We start from the raw sequence: 13,903 nt of genomic DNA on the forward strand, positions 1-13,903 counted from the left end.
TTCCAAAACAATATACACACAAAGATATTTGAACCAGAGGCTATGCACTCCAAAATAGATGCATGGAGCACATTCACAGAATATCACATTTTTATCTCTTTTAGGAGCTGCAGCCCATCCCTGTGAACCCAAGAATTAAGGTGATTAGAAAACAAGTGTGCCCCAGACTGGTATGCTTGCAGTAGATCATGTAGTTATACATGGATCTTCCTATATAGTAAAATACACATAAAATTGTAATTAAGCTCACAGGCATATTATAAATCTTACCTGATCAATATTAGCAAGTTTCAGAAAAAAACCTGCATTCAACAATTACGTCCTGTAAAAGACATGCAATGCTTTTTCACTGAAAACTAGGTGTCACCAGTTGAAATCTGAGAACACAAGTTGAGTGTTGAAGCAACTTTCCAAAACTATCCTCTCATGTTCTCTGCCAGCTGACACGGTTGAAATGACCTGGAGGTTTCCTCTCCCCTGACAGCACAGAGACAGCAAAAAATTGTCTAGGTTTGGAGTTTCTAGTCATACAGAAGTTCCAATCATATCACCATGAAAACATTTTCAATTAAACCCTTAAAATGATCTACCCAAGGGAATACTACTTGGCAATGAAAATGAATGAACTACTGACCTACACAACAGCCTGGGATGAACCTCAGAAGCATTTTGCTCTGTGAAAGTAGTCAGACACAAGACTATATATAGTTTACGATTCTATTTATAGAAAATTTCTAGAAAAAGCAAAACTGTGGAGACAAAGTAGATCAGTAGTTGCCTGGGGCTGCAGGTGGGAACAGGGAGTGACTGCCAAGGGGCAAGGGGAGCCTTTTGGATGGATGAAAGTGTTGAAGGACTGGATTCATTCATAATGCACGTGTAAATACAAAGATTTGCTAAAACACATCTACTGTGTCCTTGCAGTGGGTGAGTTTATAGTATGTAAAGCTTTTTCAAGTAAACTCTATGCCCAATGCGAGACTCAAATTTATGATGACGACCATGAGATCAAGAGTCTCATGCACTACCAACTGAGTCAGCCAGGCACCCCTAAGGTATATAAATTATTTCTCAGTAAATCTGTTTTTAATGTATCTTTTAAATTTATTATATTATTCTTTTAAAAGATTTATTTATTTCAGACAAAGAGAGCACGAGCAGGAGGGGCAGAGAGAGAGGGAGAGAGAAATTCAAGCAGACTCCGCACTGCGCATGGAGCCCGACGGGGAATTCAATCTCACGACCCCAACATCATGATCTGAGCCAAAACCAAGAGTCAGATGCTTAACCAACTGAACCACCCTATTATTATTTTTTAAGAAGACTCCATGCCCAACATGGGGCTTGAACTCATGACCTCGAAAGAAAGAATCCCAAGACCTACTGACTGGTCCAGCCACCACAAGTTTGAAGCCCCCAAGGGGGCACACAGTTACTGGAGGAACTGTAAGATCAGTTTAATGCACAGGATGGACAGAGCAAGCTCCTATTCCATCTCCCTGCTCCAAAAATCCATTTAATATATTGTCATCGGATAGAGCGCGTATCAGATATTAAACTGATAAGAACAGATACTACGCTTGATCTTAGCCAAAGGCTAATAATAAAGCTGTTTCTTAAAAAAGAAAAAGAATAAGAAATGAAAAGAAATGGTTCTTTCAAGACCAGCCCAACACGACTTTATACAACCTGGTGGCCTCACCTGTAATTTCATGGTAGCTACTACGCTTTCTACAGGGAAGACTCTCTTCCCAGTCAGGGCACTTTGACATATGAATCTAGATACAGTTATATCAAACCAGGATTGGGTGACATTTCAAAAATTAGAATTTACAATTGCTGTACAAACAGAATTATGATTTTGTCAGCCAATTCACGGTACCAATGCCATGTTCAAGAGTGTTAATACGTTATCATATGGAGGGAAGCTAACAAAACACTTCCCTATGACTGGGAGCCCAGGAGAGCTGCGTGAGCTTTTCTTGAACCAGGCAGCTGTTAGGGCAGCTCCTGGAGCAGGAGGAGAGGTATTTAGGGTGTAGACTTAAATGCCTCCCCTAACAACTGTGGTATGCTGGCTGCACACATCTCCATCACCACAGAAATGTAGGGAAATTATATTAGGAAAACTCATCCTGTTTAAAGGCACAAGAATGAATGGAACATTCTGGGGTCAACTTGACTAATGTTTCCGTTCACAGCAAGTGGTGCTCAAACTTCGGTGTGTATAAAAATCTCCTGACTTGTTAAAAAAAGGCTGATTCCCAGGCCAGGCCCCGGGGCTGCCAAACTGAACATCTGGGAGCAAGGCCCAGAGCCTGCATCTTTACGGAGCCTCCGAGGTGATTTCTGCTGATGCTCCTCAAAACACAAATGGAGGAACATGGAATAAAGGAGAGAGACAGAAGGAAAGCGAGCAAGAAAGTAGTAGAAAAAAGGAATGAAAGGAGAGAGGGAGGAAGAAAGCAAGGAGAGAGCAAAAGAAAGAACAAGGAATAAAGAGAGCCCAGTGAAGAGGATGAAGATGAACATACCTAGTCGGGCCTTGCCTTACGCACTTCAGCTGAAGCTAGTGTTTGATTCTTTCCAAACTTCGTCTCCTGTCCACATCTCATACTGTGCCTTCGTCTTTACCCATCTTTTAGTCTTGCTTTCAGGTCCTGTGATGCATGGGGGACCTAGTTTTAAGGGTTTTTTTTCTGGCAACCTCCCAGCCCCTACCTGCCATGGGACAAGACCCAGCTAGAAGCAGCGACTAACACTAGCTCGCTCACTGGCCTGTAGGGGGGTCCTCACTTTGGGATCACAGGAGAAAAACTTGCAGGGGAGTCTGTGTTCTAAAACCCTCAGGAAGAAAAAAAATAAAATAAAATAAAAATAAAATAAAACCCTCAGGGAGAGAAGCACAGAATTGGTTGAACTTGACAACCCGGCCCAGAAGAGAAGCCCTTCCCTAGTGAGGACACCTGTCCACTGTGGCCTGGGGAGAGAGGAACGCCGTCCTGCCCGGGAGACCTACACACAGTGATCCACCCCCGATTCCTCAGTTCCAGGAATGCTTCTGCTCTCACCCTTCCTTGGCAACAACCCAGTCCATGAGCAATGGCCCTTGGCTTTCTCTGGAAGATTTTACCTGGCCACCAGACCACGTGGGTAAACTTTTGACAGCCGTGTCTGTGACATGTGACCCAGCCCCTCAGTCCCTGCTGATTGGACCAAGAGAGGACACTTGACCCCAACTGGCCGAATCAGAGCCCCTTTTCCAGGCAACTTGCAATTCTAAGATACTCCCATCCCATGTTGGCTGGTTTCTTATATAGAGAAGTCAAGAAAATTCAGGGGCGTTAGCATAGCTTTTTCCCACACATGGGGAATGAATATAGGTGAGGGAGAGGAGAGCTGTATGATAGAGAGGGTCCCCTTGGGGTGACACCATTCCATTCCCCAGTTCAGATCCCTTCCGAGCTCCCACTGACTTTCTGCACTTTGGTCCATCAGATTCTCCAAGATCATTGAAATAAAGCGTCCTTTTGTGGTTGTTAATTCCAGTTCTGACCTGAAGTCAGAGCCCTCACTAATCCAGGTGACGCAGGTATGATCACATTTCCCTTTCCTATCTCCATCCCTGCTTCAACTCGAATCTCTTCTTTCTGTAGACAGGAAGGCAGACCACATTGTCTTCCTTATGGTACAAAATGAGAGCTTTCCTCAAAAACTGATTTGGTTTGAATCACTGACTGCAATATAATCGGCTGACTGTATTTGAAATTATAAAATTATTATTCATTTTTAGGTGCAAAATTGAACTATGGATTTGTTTTATTTTTTTTTAATTTTTATTTATTTATGATAGTCACAGAGAGAGAGAGAGAGAGGCAGAGACACAGGCAGAGGGAGAAGCAGGCTCCATGCACCGGGAGCCCGATGTGGGATTCGATCCCGGATCTCCAGGGTCGCGCACTGGGCCAAAGGCAGGCGCCAAACCGCTGCGCCACCCAGGGATCCCTGGATCTGTTTTATTTAAAAAGAAAAACAAAACAAACCTTGGGGTGCCTGGCTGGCTTGGTCAGCAGAGCATGCAACTATTAATCTCAGGATTGTAGGCTTGAGCCCCATGCTGGGTGTAGAGATCACTTTAAAATAAAATCTTTTTTTTTAAAGAATTTATTTATTTATTTGAAAAAGAGAGAGAGCACAGTAGGGGGAGGAACAGAGGGAGAGGGAGAAAGAGGCTTCCCACTGAGTAGGGAGCCCAACATGGGGCTTGATCCCAGGACCCTGGGATCATGACCTGAGCTGAAGGCAGGCGCTTAACTGTCTAAGCCACCCAGGCACTCCTAAAAATAAAATCTTAAAAAAGTAAAATAAAATAAAATAATAAATCCTTGTCCGGGCACTTGGCTGGCTCAGTCAGAAGATCATGCAACTCTTGATCTTGGGGTTGTGAGTTAGAGCCTCACATTCGGTATAGAAATTACAAAATTACATAAAATAGAATCTGAATATTTGTCTTTTAGAGTTACATATTGAAATACTTATGCTTGAAATTATATGATGTCAGGACTTTCTTCTAAATAATATGGGAGGGCAGGGAGTAAGTGAGGGCATAGATAAAACAAGATTGACCTTGAGCTGATAATTCTTGAATCTGGATGACTCGAGTTCATCATACGAGTCTGTCTACTTTTGCATATAATTAAATTTTTCCATAATAAGAAACTCTAAAAATAAGGATGGAAATTTTTTCAGGGGAATACCTCTGAAATAACATGAAACTATCAACATTTAAAAGTAAGAAGAAGCTTCTTAAATTAGCGATCTAAAAGTAAGACTCCAAAGTCAGTCACCCATAGCAGGAGTGGGTCTCAGGCAGCACGTAGCTGGTATGAGAATAAAGACATGCCAGGTGTGTATGACCCCCTTCCCTTGAATGAAAACAGCATCTTGGAGTTTGTGTTAGACTCATCTCTGATGATGCCATCCAAAATAAAATAGTCTAAGATCTATAGATTTAAGTTTAAACAAACCACATTTAACTATATACTCAGTAGTTTTGCATGTTTTCCTTGCACCGAGGCCATGCTCATCTTCTCTGTAGCTTTCCAATTTTAGTCTCTGTGCTGCCAAGGCGAGCACAATATACTTAGTAGTTTTTATTTTATTAGAAATTATTTGGTGAATTTAAGAGTATGAAACTTTGCTCAAAGTAGAACATTTTCCAAATAGGTTGAAAGCATGTGTGTGAGAAAATAAAGCATCTTGAGAATTCTCCAACGTCTCCAAAAAGCCTACTGTATCTGTGCATACCTTCTTATTTAGAGGAGCGAGTAGGAGGGAGGAAGAGGGAGGCTGCTTGTTGAGTATTCAGGAGCGGCTGATGATTCTTTATATATTCATTACGGTTAAGAGTGTCTTTTGGGGGGGTGTGGATGTGAGGAGAAATATTTAGTTTTCCTTTTAAGCATGGTTGTCCATTTCACCCTCAAACCAACCTGTTTTCAAGGAGGCCAAAGTATTTTCTCTGACAGAGGACCCAAGGTTACCATCTGCTCCTTGCATGACCCATTGCTCTCCTGATTTTATGGTTGCTCTCACACTGTGGACACATTTGGGGGCCCATGTTTGAAACCAGAAGTCCCCAATTTCCCTTTCAGCGTGTGAGTGTTCCCTCCTTTATCGATGGTGGTGTCCCTTTGCTCCATCAGCCCCGCTTTCTTTTTTCCATCCACAGCACAACTTCTCAGATCAAGGGTGGTGCTTGCTTTGATTGGACTTTTGAAACACTCCACTCCCAATGGGTCTTTTCATGGTAGGCTTTTGCTCTTATAACACATGTGTGCTCAAAACAATGCACGCTCCTGTCTAAATTGTGGCTCCGTTGCTTCCAAAGGCTAAAGACCCACTCTACCTCATGGAAACAAGAGGTCATTGCAAGGACATCTTTTTCATCAGAATGCATCAAGATTAAAAACAAAACAACTTCTCCATTCGAGAAGCTAATGACCCCTTTCATTTCATCTTCAGGTGTTCATGAATTCAACGAAATGAAAGCTTTAGAATTACAAGGATGGGATTTAAAAATCTTTTTGTTAATATGAAATACTTACACCGCAAAAAAAATAAATAAATAAAGCAAAGAATATAGCTGAGTCAATAAATCAATCAATTTTTGGCATCACTTTTCCATGGAGCCATATTTTCTTATAGACAATGCAATATAAGTAAGAAGTAAAACCTAGATCAGTCCCCCCATTAACTTCTCATCCCCAACCCAAACTAAACCTTAGTTAAATTGCAAATTTCAGATCTTAAAATAATGTTTCAAAGTAATTTAAATATGTAAAATATTTGACTATATTAAATATGTAAATTTTATCTTAATATTTAATAAAGATATTTAAATATTTTAAAGAAAAATAGGAAGGCTTTTCAAACTCAAATTTCTTCAATGGGTGGTATATCTGTAGATGTGACTGGCTATGAAACAAAGTTTAATAAGTTCTACATAATTTAAGTGTTTAACACAGTAAAATTGCTTAAGGTCAGACATAAGAAAAATTTTGTCACCTATTTAGTATGTTTAGACAATAACTTCAGATACTAAATAAGTGGCTTTTGAATATTTTGGTCTAGGACTCTCACAAGGAAATATATTTTATAAATATACAGTAAACACTGAAGTGAAAATTATACAAGACAATATTTAACTCTTTACCTAAATATTCTGATACTTTTCTATTACTCACTCTCTCTCTCTTTTTAAAGATTTTGTTATAAGCCACACGGCTGACTTCACAAACCACTTATGCAAAGTGATGTGCAGTTTGGAAAACATTGCTTTATTAACAAATAATGACATAGAAATTTTAGTGATAACAAACACCCATGTAGTCACTGCATGCTTTGAAAAATTCTAACATTCAGCCACATCTGCTTTAGATTATTTATTTTTTATTTTTTAAAAAATTTTCTTTATTTCTTCCTGAGAGACACACAGAGAAGCAGAGACATAGACAGAGGGAGAAGCAGGCTCCCCACAGGGAGCATGATGTGGGACTCCATCCCAGGACCCCGGGATCATGCTCTGAGCCAACCACTCAGCAACCCAAGCGTCCCCAGATTATTATTATTTTTTTTAAATATATTTGTTTAATTTTTATTTATTTATGATAGTCACACAGAGAGAGAGAGAGAGAGAGAGAGAGGCAGAGACACAGGCAGAGGGAGAAGCAGGCTCCATGCACCGGGAGCCCAACGTGGGATTCGATCCCGGGTCTCCAGGATCGCGCCCTGGGCCAAAGGCGCTAAACCGCTGCGCCACCCAGGGATCCCCGTCCCCAGATTATTATTATTTTTTTTTAATTTTTTTATTTATTTATGATACTCACAGAGAGAGAGAGAGGCAGAGACATAGGCAGAGGGAGAAGCAGGCTCCAATCACTGGGAGCCCGATGTGGGACTCGATCCCGGGTCTCCAGGATCGCTCCCTGGGCCAAAGGCAGGCGCCAAACCGCTGCGCCACCCAGGGATCCCCCCAGATTATTTTTTAAATTGAAATATTGTAGCTAGAATTTAAGGCTCCTATGGTTTAATCTATCTGCCTCCACCCCAGAGACAAGGACTATTCTGGATTTGGTGATTATCGTCCCCATACATGTTTTTATATAGTTACCATGAGTGTATGGATCCATATACAACAATACTGCATATAAAAATATATTACTATATATAACATTAAGTTTTTCATGTTCATAAGTTTAAAGCAAATGTTATTATCATATCCTACAACTTATCTTCTTCTCTAATACTATGTTTTTAAGATTTATCCATATTGGTATGATGCTCTAGTTCATTCAACTTAACTGCTATGGTATCCCACTGTCTGGATATTCCCTGCTTTATTATCCATTCTCCTGTAATGGGTCTTTTAAGTTGTTTACAATATATTATTATTAAAAATGTTGCAAAAATATTTTTGTACATGTCTCATTCTGTACCTAATCTAAAATTTTCCTGGGATGTACACACATCAGCAGAATGACGGGATTGTATGCTTTACCATTTCTTCCTACAACTTGCTCTGTAAAGTGACTGACACTCCTTCTAGATACCGTGTAGGAGAGTTGCTACATTTTCAACAGTCTCACAGGAGGTTGCCTCTGAGCTGGTCATCAGTCGTGCCTTCAACAAACCATCGCAATTTCTATCAGACCACTGCTTATGGATGGTGTGGTTCATGATTATGTCATTGAACTCCGTGTTCATGGATCCACACTGCAGCTCCTTTGCTGTAAGTGGGTTCCTGGTTGGAGCCACTGTATCCCCAGATAGTGGTGCAGGCTGGGGCCTGTCAGCAGAAAATGTGAACCCATCATGTCCAGGATAAAATCTGTGCTGTGAGGATGAGTCATTCAGGTGGACAGGGCCCAGCGTAGACAGCTTGCCCTAAAAGATTGGCTGCTCTCAAGAAGGAATTGGCCTCTATTGCTGGCAGTTGGACATTTAGAGGTGGCAATAGCCAGACTGGCCTCAGAAGTGGGATTATATGCTGTCAAACCCTCATGTAGCCTCCATATGTGCAAGCAGCACTCTTACTCCGTGTCCATTGCTATGGACTGAATATATCCTCAGAATTCGTATGTTGAAGACTAGTCCCCTATGTAATGGTATTTGGAGCCTTTGACAGGTAATTAGGTGATAAGGGTGAAGGCCTTATGAATGGGATTAGTGTCCTCAAAAGAAAAGACATATGAGGGCTTTCCCTCTCTTCCATGTGAGGGCCTGGCAAGAAGATGGTCCACACCAGACACTGAATATGCCAGTGCCTTGATCTTGGACTTTTGGCTTCCAAAACAGAGAGAAGTAAATTTTTTGTTGTTTAAGCACTCAGCCGATGGTAATTTGTTACAGCAGCTGGAACTAAGACATCATCATACCAGTCAGAGTGACCAGTGTCGAAGACTGTAAGATCAACGAGCTGAGTAATTTTGTTGAACTTGGTTGTTTAGGGTCTCCTCTAAACTTTCTTTTCCCTCACTGCATTATTTTTCCCCCCATCACAGCATTAAAAATATAATGGTAGACATGAAACTGTAAATATTTAAATTATAAAATTGCATTTGTTTTAGTATGAGAACATATCTATTGAAACCATTACATGATCAATGTAATGAACATATGCAACACTCCCAAAAATTTCCTTGTGCTCTTTTTTTTTAAGATTTTATTTATTCATTCACCAGAGGCACACACAGAGAGGCAGAGACATAGGCAGAAAGAGAAGCAGGCTCCTCACAAGGAGTCCGATGCAGGACTCGATCCCAGGACCCCAGCATCACGACCTGAGCCAAAGGCAGACACTCAACCACTAAGCCAATTAGGTGTCCCTCCTTGTGCTCTTTTTCATCCCTTCCTCCCAACTTCCTAAAACATTTTAAGAGACACTTGTCAGAATGTGATTGTTGAAGCACAATCTGACTCATAGAAACAGTTCAGAGAAACCACCTGCTTTTCCACACTCCTGTCCCATACATGTGAGGATCACCATAAGGCACACAGAATTACCAGCAGTATATTTTCTAGCTAAAAATTTTATTTTTAACACATACCATAAAATTCATCCTTTTAAAGTAAAAACACAGAACAAAATAAAATAAAGTTCAGTGTATGTCCACAAAGTTGTGCAACCATTGCAATGATCTAATTCCAGAACATTTTCATCATCCCCAAAGAGAAACTCTGTACCCATTAGCAGTCAGTCCCCAATCTCTTCTCCTTCCAGCTCCTGGCAACCACAAATCTGTTTTCTGTCTCTATGTGTTTGCCTATTCTGACCATTTCATATAAATGGAATCATATGATATTTTTCTCTTTTTTACTTATCATGTTTTCAAGATTCATCCATGCTGTAGCTTGTATCAGTACTTTATTCCTTTTTATGGCTGAGTAATAATTCCACTGTATGGATATACCACTTTTCTATTTTAACCCAACAATTGATGGACATTTAGATTGTTTTCACCTTTCAGCTATTATGAATAATGCTTTTGTGAACATTCGTGTACAAATTTCTGTGTGGACATATTGTTTTCATTTCTGGTGGGTGTAAACCTAGGAAGGAAATTACTAGGTCATATGGTAATTCTATGTTGAACTTTTTGAAGAATTACCAGACTGTTTTCCAAACCAACCGCAGCATTTTACATTCCCTGTGAATAAATTATGAGGGTTCCAGTTTCTTCACATCCTTGCTAACACTTGTTATTACCTGCCTTTTTTATTATAACCATCTTAATGATGTGTAGTGGTATCTCATTGTGGTTTTGAAATGCATTTCCCTAATGACTAGTGATGTCATGCCTCTTTTTGTGTGCTTACTGGTCATTTGTACATCTTCTTTAGAGAAATGTCTATTTAAGTCCTTTCCTCATTTTTTTTTTTTATAAATTAATTTTTATTGGTGTTCAATTTACCAACATACAGAATAACACCCAGTGCTCATCCCGTCAAGTGTCCCCCTCCGTGCCCGTCACCCATTCACCCCCACCCCCCGCCCTCCTCCCCTTCCACCACCCCTAGTTCATTTCCCAAAGTTAGAAGTCTTTATGTTCTGTGTCCCTTTCTGATATCTCCCACACATTTCTTCTCCCTTCCCTTATATTCCCCTTCACTATTATTCATATTCCCCAAATAAGCCTTTCCTCATTTTTAAAAAAGATTTTATTTATTTATTCATGAGAGACACAAAGAGAGAGAGAAGCAGAGATAAAGGCAGAGGGAGAAGCAGGCTCCATGCAGGGAGCCCGATGTGGGACTCGATCCTGGGACTCCAGGATCACGCCCTGGGCCGAAGGCAGGTGCTAAACCGCTGAGCCACCCAGGGATCCCTGTCCTTTTCCCATTCTAAAAATTGGATTATTTATCTTATTATTAAGTTGTAAGAGTTCTTCACATATTCTATGTATATGTCCCTTTTGGATGTATGATTTGCAAGGATGTTTCCGATTTTGGATTGTCCTTTGAATTTCTTAATGATCTTAGAAGCACCAAAGCTTTTTATTTTGATGAAGTCCAATTTCTCTGTTTTTTTCTTTTGTTGCTTGTGCTTTTGGTATCATATCTAAGAATTCATTACCAAATCCAAGATCTTGAATAGTTACTCCTATGTTTTCTTCTAGATGTTTTATAATTTAGCTTGTGCATTCAGGTTAAATGATTTTTGATCCATTTTGGGTTAATTTTTATGTATGGTTCAAGTCAGGGCTCTAAAGTCATTTTTTATATGTAGCTGTCTAGAGTCCCTGCACCATTTGTTGAAAACAATATTCTTTCCTCATTAAATTATCTTTGCACTCTTATTACAACTGACCATACGTGTTTGGGTTTATTTTTAAACCCACTATAAACTGCTCCGTCTAACAATAGCAGAATACACATTCTTCTCAAGCTCACATGGAACTTTCACTAAGACAGACTATGTTCTGGGCCATAAAACAGATCTCAGCCAATTTAAAAGAATAGAAATCATACAAAGCGTTCTCTTAGACCACAATGAAGTTAAAGCAGAAATCAATAAAAGAAAGGTAACTTGGGATCCCTGGGTGGCTCAGCGGTTTAGTGCCTGCCTTTGACCCAGGGCGTGATCCTGGGGTCCCAGGATCGAGCCCCACATCAGGCTCCCTGCATGGAGCCTGCTTCTCCTTCTTCCTGTGTCTCTGCCTCTCTCTCTCAGTCTGTGTCTCTCATGAATAAATAAATAGAATCTTAAAAAAAAAAAAGGTAACTTAAATATTTGGGCATTAAACAACACATTTCTAAATAACACATTAGTTAAAGAGGAAGTCCCAAGAGAAAATTTAAGCTATTTTAAACTAAATAAAAGTGAAAATGCAACTTACCATAATTTGAGGACTGCAAGGAAATTTATAGTATGGATTATATATACTAGAAATAAAGAAAAATCTATGTGCGCCTGGGTGTCTCAGTCAGTTAAGCATCTGCCTTTGGCTCAGGTCATGATCGTGGGGTCCTGGGATCAAGCTCTAAATCAGGCTCCCTGCTCGGTGGGGAGTCTGTCTGTTTCTCCTTCTCCCTTTGTCCTCTCCCACCCCCCGCTCACATACACTCTCTCTCTCGAATCAATAATAAAATCTTTTTTAAAAAAGAGAAAAATCTAAAATCAATAATCTAAGCTTCCACCTTAAAGGAAGCAGAAGAGAAATATTAAAAATAGACCGGAATACAATATAATTGAAAAAAGTAAACAATAGAATCAACAGTACCAAAAGCTGATTCTTTGAAAAGATTAATAAAATTGATCAACCTCTTGCCAAGCCAACCAAGAAAAAAAGAGAAAAGATACACATTACTAATATTAGAAATGTAAGAATGGGACTTAACAGTGTCCAGTTCCGCTTGTAAGAAGTTTGGAAGTCACCACTCCATCTTAATAAGTAAAAAAGCTGAACAGACTAAAAAAAAAAAAAAAATCAACAGCTCTTCTTGGATCCATAAGAAATGAGGATAACAGGCCAAACTGCTGCTGTAAGATTGGAGAGACAGACAGGTGAACACACAGTATCATAGCTTACTAGGGCAGAGACTCTCTGAAATGCATCTCTTTTTGAAAAGATTGTGAAAGATAGAAAAACAAATGTGAGGTGGGTCTCTAGGAAAAGGTGAAGCTCAGAGGCAGGAGGAGACCAAGCAGACAATCTACAAAGATGGTGGGTGTTTGGGGGGTGGGAGCAGACTACTTGGCGCCACCTCTGGCTAATAAACCAGCTTATTGGCTTATTGGTAGGAAGAGAAGTGTCAAAAGCAGAGGAAACAAATGCAGTGGTGTGAACCGCTATTAGTCTCTGCCAAAGTTTTCCTCCATTACCAAAAAATGAGAAAAATCAGTGCACCAAAGTGAAATTGTCATAAAGGACAATTAAAAGGATACTCTTTTATTGTACACACATTTTTTTTAAAGTTAAAAATGCCTTTTTTCACCACACACAAAAATAAATTCAAAATGGGTTAAAGACCTAAAGGTTAAAAAAAAAGACCTAAAGGTAAGACCTGAAACCATACAAATCCTAGAGGAGAACACAGGCAGTTATGTCTCTGACTTTGTCCATAGCAACATTTTTCTAAATGTGTCTCGTGAGACAAGGGAAATAAAAGCAAAAATAAACTATTGAGATTTCATCAAAATAAAAAGCTTCTGCACAGAGAAGGAAACAATCAACAAAGCTAAAAGACAACCTGCTGAATGGGAGAACATATTTGCAAATGACATGACTGGTAAAGGGTTAGTAGCCAAAATATACAAAGAACTTACACAACTCAACACCAACCCCCCCCCCCACCAAAGAATCCAGTTTAAAAGTGGGCAGAAGACATGAAGAGACACTTCTCCAAAGAAGACATCCAGATGGACAACAAACACATGAAGAGACGCTCAACATCGGGGAAGGCAAATCAAAACTACCATGAGATACCACCTCATACCTTTAGAATCACTAAAATAAAAAACACAAGAAACAACAAGGGCTGGTGAGGATGTGGAGAAAAAGGAACCGTCGTACAGTTTTGGGAAAAATGCAAACTGCTGCAGCTACTATGGAAAACAGTATGGAGTTTCCTCAAAAAAATTGAAAATAGAACTACTCTACAATCCAGCAATTGCACTATTGGGTATTTATTCCCAAAAAGACAAAAATACTAATACAAAGGGATTCATGTACTGCTATGTTTAGTGCAGTATCATTTACAATGGCCAAATTATGGAAGAGCTCGAATGTCCATCAATAGATGAATGGAGAGGGAAAATCTGGCATATAGATATAAAATGGAATTTTTTTAAAGATTTTATTTATTTATTCATGAGAGACAAAGACAGAGACAGAGACAGAGA

The 13,903-nt window shown here is 39.8% G+C and overlaps 2 non-coding genes across 2 annotated transcripts; both read right to left on the reverse strand.

Moving 5' to 3' along the window:
- Window positions 1-1,419: 1,419 nt before the first annotated feature.
- On the reverse strand, window positions 1,420-1,609 carry LOC129502270 (U2 spliceosomal RNA). The gene has a single exon (XR_008662922.1). It is a non-coding gene; the product is annotated as a U2 spliceosomal RNA (small nuclear RNA).
- A 3,419-nt stretch (window positions 1,610-5,028) lies between these two features.
- Window positions 5,029-5,136, reverse strand: LOC129502263 (U6 spliceosomal RNA). Its single transcript, XR_008662916.1, has one exon. It is a non-coding gene; the product is annotated as a U6 spliceosomal RNA (small nuclear RNA).
- Window positions 5,137-13,903: the final 8,767 nt, after the last annotated feature.

Source organism: Nyctereutes procyonoides, unplaced genomic scaffold (genome assembly GCF_905146905.1).
Source record: "Nyctereutes procyonoides isolate TBG_1078 unplaced genomic scaffold, NYPRO_anot_genome, whole genome shotgun sequence".
Taxonomy (NCBI): Eukaryota; Metazoa; Chordata; class Mammalia; order Carnivora; family Canidae; genus Nyctereutes; species Nyctereutes procyonoides.